Consider the following 16,625-nt stretch of genomic DNA (forward strand, 5'->3'; position numbering starts at 1 on the left):
TTTTATGTTAACCCACTTAAGTGTGTTAACTTAATCGATTTGTGTTTGGACAACATAAATTGCTTGTTTTGAACCATACATTTTTTACAGAACCATACATTTTTTACAGTGTATACAGTGTGTTCAGGTATCTCGAGTTTTAGAGCTTTAAACAAGTGTGTTTGTTTTTAAAAGCTGATTATTTGGACCTTACAAGTAACATCCAAGTTGTCTCTGTTACTTGTGCCAGCTTGGCGGAAGAAAGATTGATCTGACTCTCTAAAATAAGCCAGTGAGTCGATGGCGAGAGTAAATAACTGCTGACTCTGAGGCCATTAGAACCTGTCAGACTATCTGTCTGCTCACTGACTTCTGTCTGTCTGTGCACAGAGCAGTTTGCTGCAGTCAATATTCAAAACAAGTCTGATCATTTTATGAAAGATGACAGGAAAGACATTTGGATGATTCCCTTCATAAAAGATGCTTATCGTTTGTGGTTGTGTCTCAGCAAACCCCAGTTTGAAGAGTCCAGAAAGGTTCACCACATCACATTATCCTGTTACAGACTGAACACTGCCATCTATTGGTTATATTTGGTGTAACAGATTTGAGTTCAAGCAGTGCACACTGGACTTTCTCCACCTTTATGTAAGTATCTTTATGTATATTTCCATCACATGATCCCACAAATGGTGTCGGTCAAACGGAAGTTAGGTTTTGCCTGAAGAAATGACGGTTGAAAGCAGGAACTCTTTGGTTTGTGTAATGAGTGCAGTGAAGCTGTGCTGCTGGAAGCTCGGATGACTCCCCTGATTATGTGAAGGTCAATTGAGCGTGCTATTAGGAAGTGCAGGCCTGAGTTCTAAAGAGTGGCGGCACCACAATTATATTTTTTAAAAAAAGCTCCGTTAAGAAGAAAAGGTCATGCATTCTGTCGGCCAGGTGCTTATCATGAGACTTGCCTCCATCTGGAGAGACTGCAAAGTTCACAAGAACTTATTGCATGGATATTTAGATTTTTAGTCACATGTCTGTATGTGTGAAGGGTAAGTTCACCACCAAATATGAAATGATGTCATCCTTTACTAAAATTTGCCATTCAGGCTAATTAAGAGGTATTTTAATCCAATCTGACAGATTTCTGACCATCTGTTGAAAGTCTGTTTTGTAGTATATGATTAACAAAGTTAGTTAAAGCTTTTCAGGTATAAATATATTTTGTTGTTGTTTTTTTTTAATATAAGAATAAAGCTAATTAAGGAAATTAAGATTTTTCTTTACATATAAATGCATTACTTTTTTACTTTTTTTTTGGCAAAAAAGGAGATAATTTGTAGAAATTCTTGGCAGCTCTGTTATGTGCAATTGCAATAAATGGGAGCTGAAGTTCTCAAACTTCAAAAATTATATTAAAAAAATATATTAATATAAAAGAAACATTTCTGTATCAAATGTAAGATGCAATTGCATTTTAATGGTGATTTGTTTTTTTCATTTTCATTGAACTAAACAAAAATGTGTGTGTGTATCTTAGGGGTGCTCCGATGTTCATTTTTGAAGCCCATACAGAGTACAGACTGTTTGTCATTGTGATCGACCGATACAGAGTACTGATTCTGATGCTTCATGCTAATGCATAAAGCACATTTTTCCATAAAGTATGATATTTAAGTGGAGATTTTGCCTTACGTAAGAGATTAAAAAAATATTGTTGCATATAATACTTTAAACATGTATCTTATAACCATTTACAGCTTTACAGAACAAAATAGATAAAACAGATAAAAAGTTTTTAATCTTTTAACATGTCTTACTGAAGCACACCTGTATGTGAGAGGTCATACAGTTGCAGGAGACACTAGTCAGAGTAGCGAGTCGTGCCAATAAACTGTATGTATATATGTATATATATATGTATATGTAATATTTTTCACATTTGGCCCTTTGTGTTCAGAATAAAGGAAATCTTAGATGACTGTTTTATGCATTCAAAAATGTGAGATACAATTTTCTATAATGGAAAAAAGGTCTAGACTATTTTCTTTTAGTTTGAATGTCATGTTTTTAGAAAACTATGTGTTACATACTAAATATTAAATCTGCACAGTCAAATGTAAAAAGGCACTCTGAACATGTTTAGAACAAAATTTAATTGAGTAAATAATAACGTAACTGTTATTATAAAATTGCTTTTTTTTAAAGCCTTATGTTTGTGTTCAGGTATCTATTGGAAAATGCCTAAGAGCAACTACTGCAGCTTAAATTACATCTCTTATCAGCACAGTATAGAATAGATCAATTGCACACTTTGTTCTTATATCTCCCCCTATCTGCCTTTCCCTGTCATGTGTATGATGATTAATGTGATACATAGACCTGCTGTATGTGGAATGCACTGTCATCTCTGTTCTCAGCGGGCTTTGTTCTGTCTTATTAGATATGTTTGCTAACACAACCATCACTATTACTCATACTCATACTGTATATAGGGTTTTGTTAAAACTCATATTTCTGTTCATTCTTCACCCAATCTTACAACCTTAAAACCTTACACATACTTTAAATGATTCCACAACTAGTTTTTCGAAAAAGTTTCACAAAACTTTCTCAATTCTAGAGTCTTTTTATTTTGTCCAACTGATTTTCCATAATATATGTGGATAATTTGCTCACTTCTCATGTCAATGCAGCCTTGAGGTTTAATTTAATAGTTATTTTAAAGTTTTACACAGGAAGTCACTGTGATTATACCAGTGTATCATTGGTTGTAGCTCACAGTGTTGATAGCCAGATTAACAAACCATTGTTCCTTCAATGAAAACAATGTGATATTGATAATTCAACTAAGATCAGACCACCCATGTGTGTTTCACCTATGCTTATTTCTTAACACTATTCATCACCTATAGCATTTTGCTAGAACATATTAGTAACGTTTTAAAACATACTAAATTATGCTAGCAAAGTGTTCGTTTATGTTAGAAGCATAATAACAAAATGCAAGTAACTTGTTAAAACGTACTATTAGCATGTTAAATCATGTTAGCAACATGCTTGTAGGACACAGCATAATCAGTGACATTAACAAACAGCTTTTCAGTGATCGGCATTCAGGGATGGGCCATATGGACTTATTTCACACAATATTCTGGTATTTATTGTGTGATAAATATGATGATAACTTGTATGTATCCACTGAGTGACTAAAAAGACCAGTATCTTTAGAGTAAAGTAAAAAGAAGTTGACTTCAAAATTGTAAGGCATCTTGCTGCAGAGCTTTTTTAAGTTGACTCAACTTTCAAACCAACTCAAAAAAGCTCTGCAGCAAGTTTTACAGTGTATTAATTATTAATTGAATGTTTTTGGTATTTTACACACTTCCTAATAAAACTTCGAAAGATGTAGCATGATCAGTCTTTCTGTATGATACATTTTTAAAATAAAATATGTTTAAGCATGTATATACATGTATTTACTCTCACCATGCCCCGAAGTTTCGATGTCATCACATTGTTTCCTATTCAACATAGGCTTTGTACAATGCGTTATGGGTCTTCATCGCCAATTTCATAACATGAACAGTGCCAATTTTGATCAAAAATTCTGTTCACCCTTAGTTTGATTTAAGCAGTTGTTTTAAAGTTTTCACACAAAGTCACTGTTATTATTATACTACCATAGGTTGCAGCGCTCCGTGTTATTAGCCAGATTAACAAACCATTGTTCATTCATGAATGCAGTACAAGATTGATGACTGAACGCAGACCACCCGTGTTTCCCTTATGTCGCAACACTCGAAGCATAATTCTGTCTGTCTTTAGTTTGACACTGCACAGTTGGGTCATATAAACCAGCAGCAGAGAGATTTTTACTAGAGGTCAGATCTGGATAAGAGCGGATCGCTGGTGATTATTCAGGATCAAGCCGGCTGAGTCAAACCTCAACGAATCGCTTCCAACTGCTACTGATGATCAGAGCAAAGCCTGAGCAGACAGCAACCTGTCGGAAAAATCACACACGTTTCAATGCGAGTTGCAGGCATGTCTGGATTTTATTAGTCTTATCTATGACAGGCCTGACTTATTCAACAGAACAAAAAGAGAGGCCAGTCATAGGCACAATGTTTACCTTCACAACCGCCTCATCCCTAAAGGACAAGCGTGTGTCAGGAACCATCTTTCCATTGTCTCGTGTTTTCATAGCATTTTCTTCTCTGTGTTTTCCTAGACTTAGCAGCTGTAAGAAAACACATGTCAAGCCGTGGGGCATTTCCTGTATGCACTCGTCTTTCATTGGAAAGCAAACACCATTCCCTTGTCGCCTTTCAATGAAGAGGCCGCTTTTCCTCTCTCCTCTCATCCCTCCTTTATTTATGAGCTCACCTCATCAGAAAGAAAGACAGCTTCTGTATGAATGAATAAGCTGCTTTGTTTTGGATGTGTAGCATTGTACTGTTGGATTTTTCTTCACTTGCACATAGAGAGTCACCGTAAAGGCAGTTTTCAGAGCAATGGAAGTTCACCTCACAAATCACTCTGAGCTTTTGGCTCTGAGAAGAAGCCGGTGGCAGAAACCCTCTCGGTCGCGGTCGGAGGAAGTACTTGAGTCCAACCTTCAATTACACACAGTAAATCTGATCAGAGCCTGGAGAGCGAGAGCAGGACTGCTATCAATCAGCCGTATCCCGAACCAGAGGCCAGGCCGACCCGCTCCTCATTCTGAAGACGAGGTTAATTATGAGGTTTTAATCCAGGCCGACGGGCTGATCTGTCACTATCACTGCAGTACAGTATAGGAATTAAACCAGCGAAGCTTCTAGGATTTCAGTCTGAAGGGGGGAATCAGCCCCTTTACCTGAACATGAGCTGGTGTGGCTCAGAGGAATATTTCTTGTCTTGAGTTTCTCACTCTTGATCAAATAAAATGGAGGATATCTCTATAGAGTTTAATATAAAAGCAATGCCAAAGTATCAAATAATTATCAAAATATCTAATAATTAGTTTCACACTGACATGCATAGTTACATGCATACATTGTGATGAGGTGACTTGTCCCTGCGTGATAAACAGTGCTCTTATTCTTTAAAAACATTCACTTATCTAATTAATCGATAAAAGCCTGAGGCGATGTGGGTGCACATGTCTGCCATCAGCACGTTGGTTCACACACACAAACGGACCCTTATCATTTAGACACTATTATCAAAAATACACGCACAAATCATGTTGTCTGAATGCTTAATGTTATCGGTTATCCAGGGGTCCGAGACCCACCCCTAACTGACAAAGTCCAAGCTCATTTGTCCTATTTTGACTGCTATGCCTTAATAATTGTGAAAATAACACTTAAAAAAGGCTTTAAGACCAAGCGGAAACCTATGTTGGTTCCTGCTACAGAATTTAGGACAGTGAATTTAGCACTTCTTGACTTCTCGTTCTAAAGTCACACCGTGCCAAATTCTGACTGAGGAAATTTGCTGGCCAGTTTGTAATTTGCCTAAGGAATGACAATATTTTTTAATTTAACACTTAAACTATTTTTTCCATTGATAAATGATGTATTGAATTTGTATTTTAAAAATAAGTATTATATTCATATTTCTTTATTCTAAATCTTTAAAAAATGTTTTTGGTACATTAAAAAGTATTTGCTATGATGACTATCCTAACTAATTCAACAACAAAAAAAAAATGCTTAAAATGTCACTAAAATGTAGTATTTCAACCTCATAATTAAATAAAAAAAATAAGGTGAATAACTGCAAAAAGGTCCTCTATTTGAGAAAAACGAAACACCCCTTTCACCAGGCTGGCTACAGGCCTGATATATGGTATTTACAGTATCAGTATTTAGTATTTAATTCAACTATATAAAAAAAGCATCTAATATTTTACACTTAATTAATTATTTAAAAAGTTCAGTGTATCAAAGGCCTTTGGGTGGAAAATAATTTTGACAAACTTAAGCATTTGATTTTTCTTTTTCTTTTTTAACTAAAGACTTTTACTAAATGTTTTACTGACTAAAATGAATTAATGTGACAATGGAACCTACACTATATTTTAAAGCCAATTTTAAAACACAAAACTATGACTAAAACACAGGTGATGTTTAGTGGTTGTCAAACATCAGCATTACACAATGAAGTACACCTGTGGTTACTCTATTCGGACACCTGTAGGGGCTGACATTATTCATCCTTTATAAAAAAAACTCCCTAAACATAGTCTAGAAATTCCTATGAATTAGCCATATTGTAGCCTGGAAATAGCCTTGATGCCTGAGGCGTGTATGAAATAGACAGTCAGAAGCATGTAAACAACTTTACGATGGTAACTACAGGTATCTCATAAAACAGATTGGCGGTTTTGCGAGGATTTACGCCATCAGTGACTCACACTACTGAAACCCTGACTTGTTTAGCCCTGGAGGAGCATGAGAGGTTTTTTGTGCGGCCGCACGTGCGTGTGTGTGTTTGCTGGCGACGTTCCTGTGTGTTGATCCTTATCGGCTTGGGTTTACATTGGATGTCACACTGATTTGATTTAACAAGATAACGGGGCATCAATAAAGCTCAGCCTCCGCAGATTTTCAGTGCTGAGCGCCGATTCGGGAGGAAAAGAGAATGTCATGAAAGCGATGATAAGGGCGCCATCCGATGCTTATTTGTTTTTGTCTAAATTGAATTAGTCATTCGTTAAGCTAGTGGGAGAGTTAATTGGATTTGAATTAATTGAAGAGGGGTAGGCTGAGAGAGGAGATTGTGTATTATTACCATATCAAGCAGAAAGAGGGTGAGATGAAACGGTGCGGTGAATGTTAATATCTGGACGGAGAGTTTCTGGGTTTGCATGAGTGAATATGTGTTTGTTGGAGCCCAGCAGGCCTGCTGCGTTTGCACGCTTTGAGTTGTTCCTGGAGAACAAGCTGAGAAACTTGACAGCACTTTTAGTCAGTTATTTGTTTTGTGTTTTGCTGGACTTTGAGAGGCTTTCTGAGTGGACGGTGAAGAGGCACACTGTTTATTCAGTTTGAAGAGGATTTAGGCGTGATTAAAGGTGTTGCAATTGATTTTTTTGAATAGAGCAAATAAAATGGCCCTTCAGCCTGATGGGTATGTCGAAAATAGTTGGCCTGTGAAGATTTTTTTAGACTGCCAATAGAAAAAAAAGTTATAGGAGTGGCCTATAGTATTTAAAATATTTCGTATAAGACTTATGAATAAGACCATATTTAAAATACTACTGATATCTAGAATGTAATAATAAATGCATAAATAGTTAAACAACCACAAATTGTCAATTTTATTACTAATATAACAAACTGTGCAATATTTATTTAAGCTTTTATTTATTCCCTTCTGTAATAATTTTTTTGGGTTATATTTTATTTATAACTATATTTTTATATAATTGTGAAATTACAAAAGCTTTTTTACTATATTAGGTTTTTGTAGTGTTTTTGATGTTTTATCTGTTTTTACTGGGTCCATTGTAATGTAATTTCATTCTGCATCACAAGATACTGTGATGTTATGAATAACAAAAATAAAGGAAACTGAAACTACTATTTTGTAGGAAAGAGCAGTTGACATATGTTATCGAAAGAAAGGATCTTTGCAAATTGTCTTTAATTATTTTTAAAGCTTATTAGTTTAGTTGTGCATTATTTTGTTTAGGAAATTGTCACTTGCTTGTTTGTTAGGTCAATGATTCTCAATTCCCGTCCCCGGTCCCCAACCACGCCTCACCCTGCACATTCAGGTCATCAGATGATTCAGATCATCAGCTCATTAACAGAGAGATCCATGAACAGGTTCTTGTGTGTCAAATAAGAGACACATACAAATGTCCAACCCGAAGACTGGGATTGAGAACCACTGTGTTAAGTGAAATTTTGTTGGTTTTCACCTGACTAAAGCTAATTTTAATTTTCATCACTTCTTTGAAAGGATGGATTCTCTTTGAAATAGACAGGCACATGGATAGATTCGATTAGATCTTATTGAAAAATAAACATATATTTGGTGCTATAATTCAAGACCTACTGACCATGATTGGGTTTACTTTTATTTTGGCTCACTCCTTGCTTAGTTCTGTATAAAATGCTGAAGAATGTTGTTTAGGGTTACGGTTGGGTTTATCTGTTTAAACTGCACACCACCTTATTACAAATGTTACTTAAATGGATAATTCACCCAAAATAATAAATCAAATTCTCACATTTACTCAGCCTCAAGTATTTCCAGATATTTATGAGTTCTTGTTTTCTGTTTAACACAAAACAAGAGATTTTGAAGAAAGAAAAGTAAATGGTTACTGGTTTCCAGCTATTTTTTCTAATTAGTTTCTATAAAAAATAAAGTTGAGGCTGAGTCATTGATGACAGCATTTTTATTTTAGGATGAACTAAAGTAGAGTAAAGTATCAGGAACAAATTATTCCCACGAGGGAAAATGGGACATACATTATTAATTGCAATGATGCACTTGAAAATGTAAAAATTAAAGGTTTCTGTGAGGATTAATGGATATAAAATATACCTATATTAGTAAAGTTTACCTATTATTAGTAACACCAGTAGATTGTTTAAATTCACATGAAGATAGATGTGTGTCTGTGTTTGTGTACAGTATGTTTCTGTTTGTTCCTGTTTTGTGGAAAGTATGTGTTTGTACAGTATGTGGACGGTGTGTTGGCTTGACTCTCACCTCCGCACACCTTGACCAGCAGAGGGAGCTGAATGAAGTGGACTCAACACTGGACCTCAGCATACTGTATGACCACACACACATTCAGCCCCTGGGTCTACAGAATTGATTCTCTCTCCAATAAGGCATTTATCAATCTGCTTGATTTTATGACTGTTCTTACCTCATTCAAGGCACTCACACTTCATTTTACAGCCATCGTTGGTCACTCCTACAGTTAATGTAGACAGCACGACCTTTCTACATGCCTGATATTGATGAACTTATAAATTCAGTTTCGACTTTTTAATTTCGAGATTGTTATGTTTGATAGAGAAAGCCAAACGAAACGGGGGTTAAAAAGTACATTAATATAATATAATATAATATAATATAATATAATATAATATAATATAATATAATATAATATAATATAATATAATATAATATAATATAAAAACAGGAATTCATATTTGTCGCACATTATTCTTTTTGTTTCTCTTTTGATCTAGAATAAATAATTAAATTAATTAGAAATTGATAATAATAATAATAATAATAATAATAATAATAATAATAATAATAATAATAATATTATTATTATTTTACTACAACACCCACCCCCCACCCCACCCCCAGAGTATGAAAAGGTCATGATTGTTTACCTTGTTCTTTCAGAAACCAGAAGTTATGCAACCTCCTCTTGTCTCAGTGGCCATGAGTGTGTGCAGTGATGAAGACTAAGGAAATGAGGGTTTAGCAGCTAAGCATGAGACATGTAGCCTAGAGGCTGATTTCCCTGCTGGACCCAGTCAGCTCAGAGAGTAGTAATTTAACTGTCTGTCTGCGAGAGACAAGAGGAAGCTGCTGTCACTATCTTGTAGAACAGAAAGTACTGTCTTGCATAGTTAACACTAAAAACCTTGTCTCCATTGAGATGGTGATCTTTAGCTTTGACCTTTATAGGGGTTGTAATTGACACACATTTTTATTTTGTTTTAAATATTATTAATCCTGTCACATATAATCTGTCACATAATTTGGTGTTATTAAAGCACTGACAGGTTTGCGTGATTTCTGCTCGAGTTGGTTTTAGAGGCACTGGTGTGTGCTCATCTGAGGTTTTGCGCTTTTGATGGACAGTTTTATGAATGAAGGCGAGGGTGATTTGAAGCTAAACCGCTATTTCAGTGTGTTTTCTCTGAAAATATGAGCATACACCTTAATGCTGACAGAAAATGAGAGAAATGAAACCGCTGGAGGCGCATGCTAAAAACTCTCACGCTCTTTATACTTGAAGATGGTGCCGGCTTGTCAAGTTTAGTAAGTGAGACTGTTACTGACTGTTATCTATCTATCTATCTATCTATCTATCTATCTATCTATCTGTCTATCTATCTATCTATCTATCTATCTATCTGTCTGTCTGTCTGTCTGTCTGTCTGTCTGTCTGTCTGTCTGTCTGTCTGTCTGTCTGTCTGTCTGTCTGTCTGTCTGTCTGCCTGCCTGCCTGCCTGCCTGCCTGCCTGCCTGCCTGCCTGCCTGCCTGCCTGCCTGTCTGTCTGTCTGTCTGTCTGTCTGTCTGTCTGTCTGTCTGTCTGTCTCTGTCTGTCTGCCGTTCTATAGGTATTGTTCTGTATTGTTTTGTATTGTTATATTATAGCCAATAAAACCAAATATAGTTTTCTCTTTTTTTTTCTGTACATTCCCATGTTTAGTTTTTGTTTCAATGTATCTGGACTCCATGTTTATGGTTAAAATAAGTTGACACAATAAAAAGTGCATTATAACCTTTTACATGCTTTTTATTCCTTGTGTCATGCTTTTGTTTCTCATATTTTAGTTTGATTTGGTTTGAACTACATTTGTGTTATTTGCTTAAATGTATACATCTATTTATTTTCTTTTTGGCTCTTTATTAAGTGGTGGACGAACCACCAACTTATCCAGCAAATAATTTTACCAGGGGATGCCCTTCCAGCTGCAACACATCACTGGGAAACATCCATACACTCTCATTTACACACATACACTTTGGACAATTTAGCTTACCCAATTCAGCGCAATTCAGCGCATGTGGAGGGAACCAACTTGAGCGTGGGAAGAACATGCAAATTCCACATAGAAATGGCAGCTGACTCAGCTGGGGCTCGATCCAGCAACCTTCTTGCTGTGAGGTGATTGTGCTACTCACTGCGCTACAGTGACGCCATGCTTAAATGTATTGTTGCATAATAATAATATTAATAATGTAATAATAATTAATAATAATAATAATAATAATAATGTAATAATTTGTTACATTGATATAGCTCTTTTCTGGACAATCAAATCGATTAGCACATTTTTGCGGAGGGATCTTCTCATCCACCACCAATGTGCAGCATGCACTTGGATGATGCAACGTCAGCTATATTGCGCCAGACCGCACACCATTTAATTAGTGGAGAGGAAACAGAGTGATGAAGCCAAATATGATTTAGGGATGGTTAGGAGGTCATGATGAACAGAGGCTAGTGGGCAAATTTGGCCAGGATGCCGGAGTTAAATCCCTACTCTTTTTCAAAGAACATCCGTTTAACTTTTTTAACAAACACAGATGGTCAGGACCTCAGTTTAAGGTCTCACTCAAAAGACGACACTCACTGAGCAGTATAGACTCCCCATCAATATACTGGGGTGTTAGGACCCACACGGATCGCAGGTTGAGTTCATGGGTTCGTATTCTTCCATAATGAGATGACAGACAATGAAAACACTGTAAACAGCCATCCATTCTCATACTGTAGATAAAGTGAATATGCATTCTTTATATGTAGATATTTTTTCAATGTAATGATCACATACACTGGTCTACATTACACATTTTACAACACTATATATGATTCATTCATCTACAAATGTAAAACTTATTTTACACATTATTCAGCCATTTGTTTGGATTAGATTCTGCAATTCTGTCTGTTTTCTTCATCACAGAAGTCATAGAGTCTTATTTTGTTTGTTGTTGTTGTAACATTGTATCTGTTATTCTATCATTATCTTACAATCTGCCTGTGTTTGTCTAACTATCTGTTAACATTTTATCCAGCTTTTGTTCTATCATCCTGTCTATTGTTCTGTCTATCTGTTTGTTTATCGTTCTGCCAGCCCTCTATCCAACTCTCTATCTATCCAACAGGCTTATTATCTGATATTACATAACTTAATCTCTCAGCTCAGTTTTGGGAGTTGTTTGCCTCAGGATATTGACATTTCCCTGTGTATATGAGTGAACGAATGTGTCTTCGCATGCAAGCCTCTCTCTGTGAGTTATTCCTCCATTTTTTGACAGGCAGTCTTTTAATACTGGCGAGCCAGTTCTTCACAGCTCATCCTTCACAAATAAAAAAGCTACAGGTTCCAACAAGATTACTTCTGTGGCACAAATAGCTTTCATTCAGTTCCATCCCGCTCTTGTTTCATCCTCATCCCAAGAGATCACAGTAGCAAGGGCTTACTGATTCAATAATGACAAATAAATGAATGCAGCATGGCCACGCTGTATCATCCAACCTTGACAATTTCTGCGCTGTCAAAAGACTTCTTGTTCAAAGAGCTACATCTGTGACCTCCATAGAAACTTTAAGAAATAGCTGTCTTCATTTACTGAATTAGATTTTTTTTTGCATTATGTGGAAGTACAGAAGAATAGGTTTAGCAGATTCTACTTGGTGCTATTATCATGCAGTTAATGGAGGGACATTGTTAATTTCCAAAAACAAGGCATATAACAACATAATATCAAATAATGATCCACATGCCAGTTTGATGTATTGTTTAGTTAAAAATCAATTTTGCAAACCTGAGCTACCTGAGCATATTGACTATACTTCAGTACAGCTCTGAAAAGACATGAAGATTATGAAATAATTACCAGCAATGTTTATTAATTTTATTTTATTTACACAAGCCACTTTCAGACATGCAATCTTTACTACTAAATTACCTTTAAGGCATAACGGGCCCAATCATACACCCGGCACAATAAGTCTCAAGATGTGTTTGGTGCGATGTGTTGCTCTTTTCAGACCACTGCAACCCTAATTTTCTGGTTTTGTGCTTCGTTGTTTAACTAGCAAATTCATTTGAAATTATGGGTGTGACGGTCTAGAAGGGAGATGTGTTAAGGCACATTGTTGATGCGATGCTATTTTAAGGAACTGAAATAAACTGTGCCATTGACCAACTGAAAGCAGGTCTACAGTCCAGCGCAGAGCTTGTTAGTTATGCACCCTAAATGCGTACATATTGCTTAATACACACAGGATGTACAGCAATACGCAAGTATCTTTACAAATGAAAAAAAAATTAAATAAAGAATTACGTTTATTTTTTTTTTTTAATTATTGTTTTTACATAAATATAAAAAGCACTGTCTTCTTCACCTCTGGAGGCTTTTTTCAGTTTATTCATGACAACTTGCTTTTGTATAGTGTTATTATTAGTAGTAGTAGTATTTATTATTTGCTTTTTTATATTTGTTTTAAAAATACAAGTTTACATTTTTCCACCTGTCAGGTTTTGAACCAAATGGGGCATAGGATATGTGTTTGGATATAACTTAATTTTACCACACTTTGTAATTATTGTTTATTTACTCATTTGCTGAAAATTATAAATGAATTTAGAAATAGTTTTGAAACAAATGTTTGCACTTAGAAAACTAAATTAAATATGTAGGCTGATGGATGTCTTCAGTGAAGTGCTTACAACATGTTTCCTTTCTCCACAAAAGTGAAGAAGTAAATGTGAAGAGAAAGTGAAAGTAAAGACCAATTGAAGGAGGCTCATTCTTTATCTTCACTCTGCAGATAGTCTTTTTTAACTGTTTTCTCGTTAGTGAAGTTTTTCCACTTACAAAGTCCGCCATGTAAATAGCAAATGCATTATGAAGCATCGCAACTGACTCTAAAAGGGAATGGGAGATGAGACTGTGATTGGTTTAATGCACATTATAATCAAAACACACCCATAAGTCATTAAGAGAATAAGCACAACCCTGTTAGACTGTGCTTTGGCGCAAAGCATATTTTTCCGTCCTTAAATTAGTAAAAGTAGATTTGGACACGCCCTTAATGCTTTTGCACCATGCGCTTTAGACTTTGAGCCTATATCATTAAAATAGAGCACCATGTGTCGACAGGACTTTTTCAATATATATATATATATATATATATATATATATATATATATATATATATATATATATATATATATATATATATATATATATATATATATATATATATACATACATTAAAAATATAATTAATAACACCACAAGCCCAGTAATTCTTCAACACATTATGGTAACGTATTAGGACTTATCAACTTATCAAGACCTCCTCAACACGTTAAACTGAAATAATTCTGTAGATGTCTTTTTTAAAAGAGCATTCTGGTTGTTTTCTTTACTAATCCTCTTTTTCCCATTTTATACCGCTGTGTTAAATCACTGTAATGCCTTAAAAATGCAATTACACAGAAAGGGACACGGTTCCAAAAAGCCTAAGTAATTGATATAATCATGTGGCAGGCCAAGGCATTTAGCCTTGAATGTGCAGCCACACAATTGCCATAATCACCCAGAGGATCAGTGTTGTAAAACCATGGCTACACAAAGACACCTCCAAGCTGGCAAATTGGCAATTTGCGGTAGATAGACTTTTGTAATTATATTTCCTTCCACAACCTATTTAAGCTTCTTGACCTCTTGAGATGTTGTCCTGTTGATTACATCTGACACAAATAACCTATTTATGAAAGGGTGTTTATACCAAACGGCACATTTCCTTCAAAACAGCAGAAACGCGCACTCAACTAAACACTAACAGCCATTAGTTTTGTCGAGCAAAAAGGAAGCTGACCTCAGATCAGATAAATCACGCTGTTTGCTGTTTTTCCGGGTGGTGTTTGGCATGCTCTTGATTTCCCCCAGGTGTCCAGATTGAGGGCCGTGACAGAGTCCACAAACATGAGCGCTTCCGAAAGTTTTCCCGGTGCCTTTGGATGCTCAGTAGAACCAGATGGTCCATTTGAAGAGCCCTTTTGGATCTGCTGCCCACGCTAAACCACTGCTACCACCCATTTCTATTAAACTGAACCATAAAAATGACTCGCAGCCCTTCGTGTTGAGTCATGTTGGCTTTGGTGGAGAGGTGCAGGTTTTTATATCACTGGCAGAAAGAGATAAAGGCTGCTTTCACACTACATCGCTTCGCTTGGTTCGCTCAGTGTGAAAGCGGTTTTTCAAACTCGGGTGCACACCAGCGAACCACAAACCAAGTGTGCAAACTGCCAAAGACAGCTTGTTCTGTAGCCTCCACAGCAGATTTCACATCTCACGTTTGATGGAAAAATAATAATGATCTGGAATGTTCTGTGAAACACGATTTTGACACGGCAAGCGTGAATTGAAGTTGAAACAGCTTGAAACAGTAAGGGCTGATGAATGCTTGAGGTTGGCTTGCAGCCGCTCTGGTGCTCAGATGCTGGGCATTCTTGTGGTCAGAGAAAGGAAATGTCACCCGCAATGGACTGATCTGGTGGTCCGTGCTGTTCACATGCACTCAGCGCTCTGGGGTCTGCTCTCGCATAGGTGGTCTGCAGAAGTAAAAGATGTGGAATTACAGTGCTATATAGTAGGCTTTGTAAATGCGATTGGCTAATTGTCAAAGACGTGAAGTATTTAAAGTATGGTAAAGTTAGAATACAGACGATCTATTGTCAGAGTGTGTTTTCACTTTCCTACATCTAGTGCCAGCTGTGGCTTGGAATCTTATAGTGTTGAAAGTCATGTAGAACTTGAAGTATGCAAAACATACCTGCTCCAGCTTGTGTTATCTATGCTCAGACGAGCTAGTTCTATTTGATATTTACTTCTGATTAAAATTAAAACCATAATCAAATTAAAATCAAAATCTTAATATGGTCACGCTAAATTAATAATCCATAGGGTGGATATCACTTATTTAGTTACAAGTTATGAACAAAAAGTTTTGGATACATTATTAAATATAATCAATATTACTGTAGATCTATCTATCTATTTAATATCTGTTTTTACTCATTATTTAAAAAAATGAAGAGTGACTTGTTTAATATTACATCAGATTTCACCTCACATTTGACCCTTCAGAATCTCTGGAGAATAAAATAAATGAATAAAACATCAAGCAGCGGCTGATTGAATCATCTCCTGCATGGAGGAAGAGAATTATGCTTCTATTTCTAGATGATGATAACTCACTCTTTTCCACCATGCCTCGCAACCTCCTTGTGAAAAAAGAAAAAGATAGACAAAAAAACCCACCAGGACGGTTATTTATCTGTGTCAGGTCAGGGGAAGATGACTCTGAGTGCTGAATGCCCAATGAAAGCTTATCATTTCAATTGAGTCAGCATGACACAGGGATTGAGCTTGATCAAAGTGATTCTGACAGCACTATATATATATATTGACAGCAAATCATTTAGCGCCACGAGCGTGACGTATTTTCCTGGTAAAGTCTCTGCTTCTCCTTTGTTTTAAATTTAACATTTTAATTTGACCGTTTATTCTTCTCTAGTGCATATATTGTTCACAATCACAGAACATTTAGTGACACCAATTTCTGAACTTGTATTTTATTTTTATTATGTCTGAGTGATAAGACATGACTGCAAATATCCCTGCACATCTACACTGAAACCCTGTATTTAAGCAATAAATGTAATAAAATTTACATGCATATTTAAACCATAGTGCACATATAAATGCCACTTTATAAACTATAGATTATTAAACAAAGAGAAACTGTTTGATGCGATGACGTCAGTAATGTGCAAAATTATGTATGACATCATCTAGCGACATTTAGCAACTTTTCGAGCAAAGCTTAGCGCCTTTCCATTAAAAATAGCTGCCAATGCTG

The sequence above is a fragment of the Danio rerio genome, chromosome 4, assembly GCF_049306965.1.
Source record: "Danio rerio strain Tuebingen ecotype United States chromosome 4, GRCz12tu, whole genome shotgun sequence".
NCBI lineage: Eukaryota > Metazoa > Chordata > Actinopteri > Cypriniformes > Danionidae > Danio > Danio rerio.